General features: G+C 40.7%; 1 long non-coding RNA gene across 2 annotated transcripts in view; it reads right to left on the reverse strand.

Moving 5' to 3' along the window:
* Nucleotides 1–3,626: 3,626 nt before the first annotated feature.
* LOC112478501 overlaps nucleotides 3,627–7,833 on the reverse strand; it is a 25,871-nt gene continuing 21,664 nt past the window's right edge. For both annotated transcript variants that reach the window (XR_003045876.1, XR_003045875.1), the window contains one exon: nucleotides 3,627–5,055. This is a non-coding gene — a long non-coding RNA (uncharacterized LOC112478501). The remainder of the gene's footprint in view (nucleotides 5,056–7,833) is intronic.

A 7,833-nucleotide genomic window follows, 5' to 3' on the forward strand; every position in this document is an offset into this window, starting at 1 on the left:
GTCTCTATATAATTTTTAGAATACGTTTATCAAGTCCTTCAAGATATCCCACTGGAATTTTAAATGAAATTGTATTGAATTCAGAAATTAATTTGGGAAGAAAACAGCTTCATAGTATTGACTCATTCCATACAAGAACAAGCAATGTCTCTCCGTTTAAATGTCATCTTCTATGTGTGTGTTATGTGCTATTGAGTTGATCCTGACTCCTGGCAACCCTGTGAATGACCACAATGTCCTGTCCTCAACAGCCCTGCTCAGCTCCTGTGGACAACCACCTACGGCTTCTTTTATGGAGTCAGTCCGTCCCTATTTGGTCTCTTTTCCTGCTGCCTTCTGTTCTTCCCAGCATTATTGTCTGTTCCAAAGAATCCTGCCTATTCATGATGTCCCTGAAGTAGGTTGTTCTCTAACGAAACTTAACACTTTTCTGTAGAAATCTTGTGTGCTCTTGATTAAGCTAATTCTTAGATACTTTATAGTTTTTATTGATTCTATAAAGATTACCTTGTTTTATTTTTAGTTGACAGATTACTTATGATGAAAAAATAATATTAAATATCTTTAAGCTAATCTGGGATCCAACAAACTTATTGAACTTTCTTATTATTTCTAATAGTTTGTCTGGTTTTGTTTTGCTTTATTTTGTTTTTATGCAAGCTTCTTTTTCTTACCAATTACCTCACTGAGTTACAGCAAATATTCTTGTAATCTTTTTTTCTTTTTGTCATAGAGAGATTATAGATTCGAAAAGATACATAAGTCATTTCAAAAAAAACTACATGGGGAATAATGGGAACCAAGAAGAAATATCTAACTATATTTTAATGTGGTACATGTTCTAAATAGAAGCTAAAGCTGAGAGCAGACACTTTTCCTAGCTCTTAGAAGATAAGTAAATACTGTTTAGGGTAAACTTGTTTCCTTTAATAATTTTATAGATAATGATGCACATTGGTGATAAAATTAAGACATAAAGGTTATACCAGAGTTTGTAAAAACAGGTCTTTCAGCAGCTTGTATTCAGAAATTGTGAAAAGAAATGGAAGGACTCTTGTTACACAGTAACGCTGACAGTTGTAAGCACAAGGACTGTCACTCAGCCTGAGTCATCAGGGCGGGACACCGACTACAGCCTGTGGTCCTCCCAAGATATGTCCGATGCCACACCATTTCCTCTTCCCAGGTCCACAAGGCCACATCCTTCATCCTCTGACCTCTTGCTCCTCTGGCTACGGTCTGCACAGGTTAGAGTTATCCCAACTGAAAACACTTGTGGAAAATGTTCCCAGTTCACTGAACTTTTGTGACTTTTGCTGTGTACATTTCAAGCAGTGGCAGATGTTTCCCCCTGCGCTATTCCTAGCCTTCCTTGTGCTTCCACAAGCAGGAAGGGCCCCAAAGCAAATGAGAACTGTGTCTAGTTAAAGGCAGGGAGGGATGGCATATGCTGAAAGCAAATTCAGCTTGGAAGAAATATCTCACAAGTTTCAAAATACCTCTGTCATTTTAAAATGACAGTAGTGATCCTGATCACACAGAGGTCATTTGGAATGAGCATGTCCTTTCACACCATTGAAGGCTTTTCCTGGTTCTTTTCTTACAGCCTATCAAAGAGCAGCTGGAAGGCCTCCATGGCTCCACCCAACAGCAGTCAGGAGATCCCATTCCTGTCCTGTGCAAGGGGCCGAGAATGAGCAGAGAGGTCCACGATCAGCAAAGCCGGCTCCCCGAGGAATGAGCTGGGTCAGGAGGGAAGGAGTGACTGGGACTGGGACATGAATTTTGCTCAACTCTTTTAAAACAGACACATGCTGCCACCTGGTTCCCATTACAGCCTCAGTACAGTGAGACTTGCCCACTGAGGCACCCAGGTGGAAGAATGAGGCTGAGGCCCTGCGTGCTTGGAGCGCAGAGAATGTTCCCAGCATATCACAATTACAGAAACATCTGTGCCCAACAGCTTTCCGTTGAACTGCTGTGAAAATTTACAGTGTTCGATTGCTTTCAGAATTTCTCACTTCTCAGCCTGAGGCAGGGTGGTCTCGGGGCTGCTGGTGAGTTGCTGCAGGAAGTGAGAGAGATCACAATTTCCAGAGTTTGGATGAAATGTGGCATGAGGGTGTGAGGGGTGAGCCTGGAGCCCTGAGTGCTGTGGACTTCCATCAACTGATCGTTTTTTTCCTTCCTTTCTTATTCAATCAGCATCTACATCCTGAGCATGGTGTAAACTGACTTTAATCAAAATCTAAGTAAGAGTTGTTCCTCAAAGAGCCAATAACTTAGTGGGAAATAACAAACAGTTAAAAATAATTCAGATAACATAAAATATTATTTCATTTAAAACCACAGGCACCAATGAAAAAGCTATCATGTATTACACCAAATGTGAACAAATATGAAAGTACCTTCTAGAACAGTACTAATCTAATTAAAGGTCCCCAAACAAGCAACAATAGCATCATCTGGCAACTTGTTAGAAATGCAATTCTCTGACCCCCAACCCAGACCTACTATCTGGAAATAAGGTCCAGGAATCTGTATTAAGCAGCTCTTTGGGTGACACTCACCAGACCTTGAGAAGCAATGATCTGGAATATAAACAAAAACAAAAACCAGTCCTAGGCAAATAAATCAGACCTGGGGACTTCTCAGCCTCCATAATCACTTGAGCCAATTCTTTATAATAAATCTCTTTATAAATATATGTATTATATAGTGTATTATATATGTCTCCTATTGGCTCTGTTTCTCTGGAGAACCCAGACTAACATACTTTTCTTAAAATGGTATTTTACCTGGAATCAAAATGCATATTAGACAGGTAAGCCAGCTGCTCTAAGTTAGAAGTTTGGGTCTCCAAACCCTTCTATTTCCAGCTTTGAAAAATTTCAACAAAATTCTCAGAGATTTTGAACCATGAAGTTAAAGAAACCTGTGTGTGTTCTTCAAACGTTCTAGTTCACTGTCTTCGACTGGCCCACACATACTCCCTGCCCATCCCAGCTCCTTCCTGGTCAGCCCTGTGGAGATAAAATAGAGGCTACCAGTTCCACGGGCATTTTAACCAGCTCTTATAACTTTCTCATGAAAGCCAAGTGCTGCCACTTTCAGTATATTCCTATGGCTTCTTGGAGAGAGAGTTCAATAATCCAGTCTTCTGAAGATTGGGCCTGATTTTCTGACCTGATCCTGAACTCTGTTCCAAGGCCTACAGGAGGCAGAGGAAAGACGCTCCACACCACAGACCTCTTTGATGCCGAATGGAAACTCCACGAAGGCGATGTGCCTTCAAGAGACTTCTACAGCCACGTCACCTCCCGATCACTCACTACCTATGATGCAAAAATCCTCAGCGTAGACACTTGGCAATTTTACGCTGAGTTGAGCCTCTGATAACATGAGAACATTGCTGGACACTTAATAAGTGGCCAAACGTCGACCCTTCTGACATCCCATTGAGTAACATTTTTCCTTTTTTTTTTCTCCAGCTTTACTGAGGTATAATTGACAAATAAAAATTATACATATTTAAGGTATATAATGTGATGTTTAATATATGTATACATTGTGTAATGATTACCACAAATAAGCTAATTAACACATCACTTAATATAGTTACCATGTTTTGTTTGTGGTGAGAACACATAATATCTACTCTTTTAGCAAACTTCAAATGTACAATAGAGTATTATTAACTATAGTCAACATGCTAATTTAAAATGACTTGTCTTCTTTCTTCTACATGATCAAGTCTGTTGTTGAAGCTCTCAATTCAGTTTTTTCAGTTCAGTCACTGTATTCTTCAGCTTCAGAATTTCTGTTTGGTTCTTTTTTATGGTTTCTATTTCTTTACCAAATCTCTCATTTTGTTCATATATTGTTTTCTTGATTTTCCTTAGTTGTCTGTGTTCTCTTGCATCTTTTTAAGCTTTTTAAGATGATTATTTTTAATTCTTTGTCAGGCAATTTGTAGATTTCCATTTCTTTGGAGTTGGTTACTGGACTTTTATTTCTTTCCTTTGATTATCTGGTGTTTACCTGATTTTTCATGATCCATGTAGTGTTGGTGTCTTCATCTGTGCATTTGAAGAAGCAAACACCTCTTTGAGGCCTTACGGACTGGTTTTGGGATTGTCTCTGGTACTGTACTTGAGCAGGGTTGAAGCCAGGTTACATGGCAGCTGCTGGTCCACAGTGGAGTCCGCAGTTGGCAGGCCTGGTACCAGGAACTGAGGCAAGTGTGGATCCTTCCTAGTTCCTAGGAAAATGGGACTGCCTCCAGGACCTTGGTCAGAAGGGCTAGTGCTAAGACAAGAGTCCATTTCAGGGTCTGCAGTTGGGTCCAATGGCGATGGGCCTGTTCCAGGTATGTGGAAAGGTATGGTTCCCACCGTGTCCCTGGGAAGGCTCCTACTGCTTCGCTGAGAAGGTCACTAGGTGGGCTGGTTTGGGCTTGAACAAAGTCACAGAGGTGCTTCAGGATCCACAACCCTTGACCTTGAACCAAATTCAGCAGGCCTGCCTCTAGGAATACAGAGGAGCATATCTCCTGCTGGGTCCCTGAGTAGGCAGGACTGAGCCCAGGCCGTGGCTAAGAGAGACTGGAGCTGGTCATGGGCTGCTTCATGGTCCACATCCAGGACTGAGGTCAGCTGGCCTCTTACTCAAGGCATGGGAGGGTGTAGATCCTCCCAGGTCCCTTGGCAGATGGTGCCTGAAGAAGGCCTTGGCAGGACCAAGGACAACTGAGGCTGTAGTCAAGTCCACCAGGGGAAAGGGCTGTCTCTAAGTCTGTAACCAGGACCACAGCTGATGAGCCTGCCACACAAGTGTGCAACTGCCCTCTCTAAATGGCTCTCCTCAGTCTTGGGCTCCACTGGGGTTTCATAGCCTCCTACCTGGATTCCAAAAGCAGGATCCCACAAAGCATTTCTGTCCATCGATGGCTGCCAAATTACTGGAGGGGCTGTGGGGGCATACGAGTGGAGGTCCTCCTATTGTACCACCCTTGCTGACATCCTATTCTTCTGCTTTGGTTCAAGGATCCCTGACCTGATAAAAAAGAATGTGAGGTAGGAGCAGACATTGGCAATTGTGCAAGAAATTTTAGCTGCTCCTGTGTAATTCCTGATCGAAACCAAAGGGTAATATCAGATATGATAATGCATGTTTGGGTTCTTTTGTGCTGGTTCAGGTTTAGGTTTTTGTTGATTAGTTGGTTCATTGGTTTGGAGAAATTTTGTTTTGTTTTGATTTGTTGATTTTGAAATCATTGATCTGAAGGAAAACATGAGTTAGAAACAGAGCAATAAAGAGGCATGTAATAAATTATCCTAAAAATAAACTATGATCGTGTGTCTAACTTTGTAGAAACAAGAAAAACTTATCTCCTAGGCTTTAAAATTTTTTTCTGACTCTACCACCAGTGAGCAACAGTAGAAAAACAGAATAAAGGGGCACACCATTATGTCTTTGACTGAAAAATCTGGATTCTAGCTAGTCATAAATATGTGCTCAACTTATAAATAAATATCTGACCGAATATAAACAAGAAAAAAAGAGATATTTTTCAACAGGGATTTTTAAATCATCGATGAAAGTCCAAAAATTCACTCGAGCTAATCTATGAGAAACTTTTTCTATACCATCTTTGACCTAGGAAACAGGGCAAGGAGCTGACATCAGTATCTAAGACATACAAGCTTATTTCTGGGGGAGGAATACAACATGCGAAGGCAAAGAGTTAGCTGCATCAAAATATCAGTCTTTGAATCACAGAGCATAGAGCTATAAGGGCCAGTAGAGAGCTTCCAGAACAGTCCTTCATTTAATAAATGGGGAATATGAGACTAAGAGGAGAAATGGACAAAAAACAAACCTAAAGAGGCACTTTACCTAAAAGAAAATGCAAATAACTATGAACATAAATAAAGTAGTTCAATTTCATTGAAAACGAGTTGCTACTTAAAAACAACAAGATATATTTCGCACTCATCACATTGGCAAAGGATTTAAAATCTGACAATACCAAATGCTAGCAAAGAAGTAGAAAAATGGAAACTATCAGTCAGAGAGTAAATGTGTTACAACAAGTTTAGAAAGCAGTTGGGCATAAATTTGAATACATATAACTATGACCATCCTATTCTTAGTTATATATCCTAGAGAAACTTCAACAGATATGCCCCTGGAAAAAGTCTACTACTAATGTGCATAATGGTATCAAAAAGCTACAACCCAAATGTCTACTGAGAAGAGATTAAATCAATTGAGAGAAAGTCACATAATGGCATTCCATTTAGCACTGAAATAAATGAACTATATAACTACATGGCTGATATACTTAAAAGTTTAAAAAAACCAAGTCAAAGAAAAATATGTTATAGGATTTCTCACTTTAACAAAGTACAAAAACAAACAACACTCATCAATATGTTGTTTAGGAATGGTGTGTGTGTGTGTGTGTGTAGTACATGTATAGAAAAACAAAAATAATAATAATAATGTGAAACCAAAATCTAAGGTAATGGGTAGCTGTGGGGTTCAGTGAGGATGGGGATTACCACAGGAGAGGAACACATGGACGACACCAAACGTATAGCCAATGTTCTACTTCTTAATCCGATTGAAAGGTATTCAGGCACTTGTTTCCTTAGTCTATTAACAATACATACGTCGTTTTATATGTATAAGTATCATCATTTTTTAAAAACTGTAATTTTAAGACAATCAACATAGACTAGTGGTAATAAGGTTAAGTAATTTTCCCAGGTCATCACAAATAAATGGCCAGATCTGGACTTGAACCCAGATGATCTAGCAGTAGCCGAGCTCATAACAACCCTGTTACTCATCCTATAGTTCCATTACACGATTTATACTATCCTCCTTACTTAACTTTGCTGAGTCTCAGTTTCCTCACCTGTAAAATTAAGTATATGTTTGTAAAGCTGTAGGCACAGTGTTTAGCCCATGTTATATGCTCAGAGATAACCCTGAGGAGGAGGAGGAGGAGAAGGAGGAGCAGGGGGGAGAAAGGAAGGAAGGGAGGACGGGAGGAAATGGAAGACAGAGAGAGAGAGAGAGAGAGAGAAAGGGAGAAAGAGAGGAAAATGAGAAAGGAAGAAATGCCAGTGGGGAATGACATCCTTAAAGGAACTGCACATGCTCAATTTAGAAAATGCACCAAGTGGAAGTGTAAACTAGAAAATCTGTTTTCTCTTCATTGCTGCAAGCCCCAGAGCATCTGGCCTCATTAAAGGTGCAAAAGTCGAATATCCTATTGAAAATTCTCTTTGGTGTAGGAAATTAAGTTAAATTAAAAACATGACCTTTCTCTCAAACTGGCAAAAGTGATCTAGTTCTGTAAGCATGATCATATCCATCAGTAATACATCAAAACCAGACGTCGCTGTGGGACTTCTATGGCTGAGCCATCAACCTCCTCTGAGACTCCCATTTATTTGGCCGCATTCAGGCAAAGAGGATCAGGTTCTTTATAAAATCCAAAGGAAGAAGGTGATATCCACCCAGGGAGGAGGGCTGCAGGTCTTCTCTAACATTTCACAGGCCATTCACTTAAAGACGGAGCTGCTGGCGGCCTGGGGGGTTGCTGCCCCACGGTCCCCTTTCGATAGAGCAGTGGGGGAGGGCAGTAAGACAGAATTGCTCTCTCTCGCAGAGGCTGAGCTGTGAACTCAATTGTAATCCTATAAGGCCCAGCTGGGGAGAGCTCTGGGGACTTCAACCGAGATTCTAGGTAGGAACATGCACCTAGAGACCTGACGTGCCCTCCCTTTCCTCCTCTCTGCTTTGCCCATCCAGCCCCAG

This window comes from Pteropus alecto, unplaced genomic scaffold (assembly GCF_000325575.1).
Source record: "Pteropus alecto unplaced genomic scaffold, ASM32557v1 scaffold61, whole genome shotgun sequence".
Classification (NCBI taxonomy): domain Eukaryota; kingdom Metazoa; phylum Chordata; class Mammalia; order Chiroptera; family Pteropodidae; genus Pteropus; species Pteropus alecto.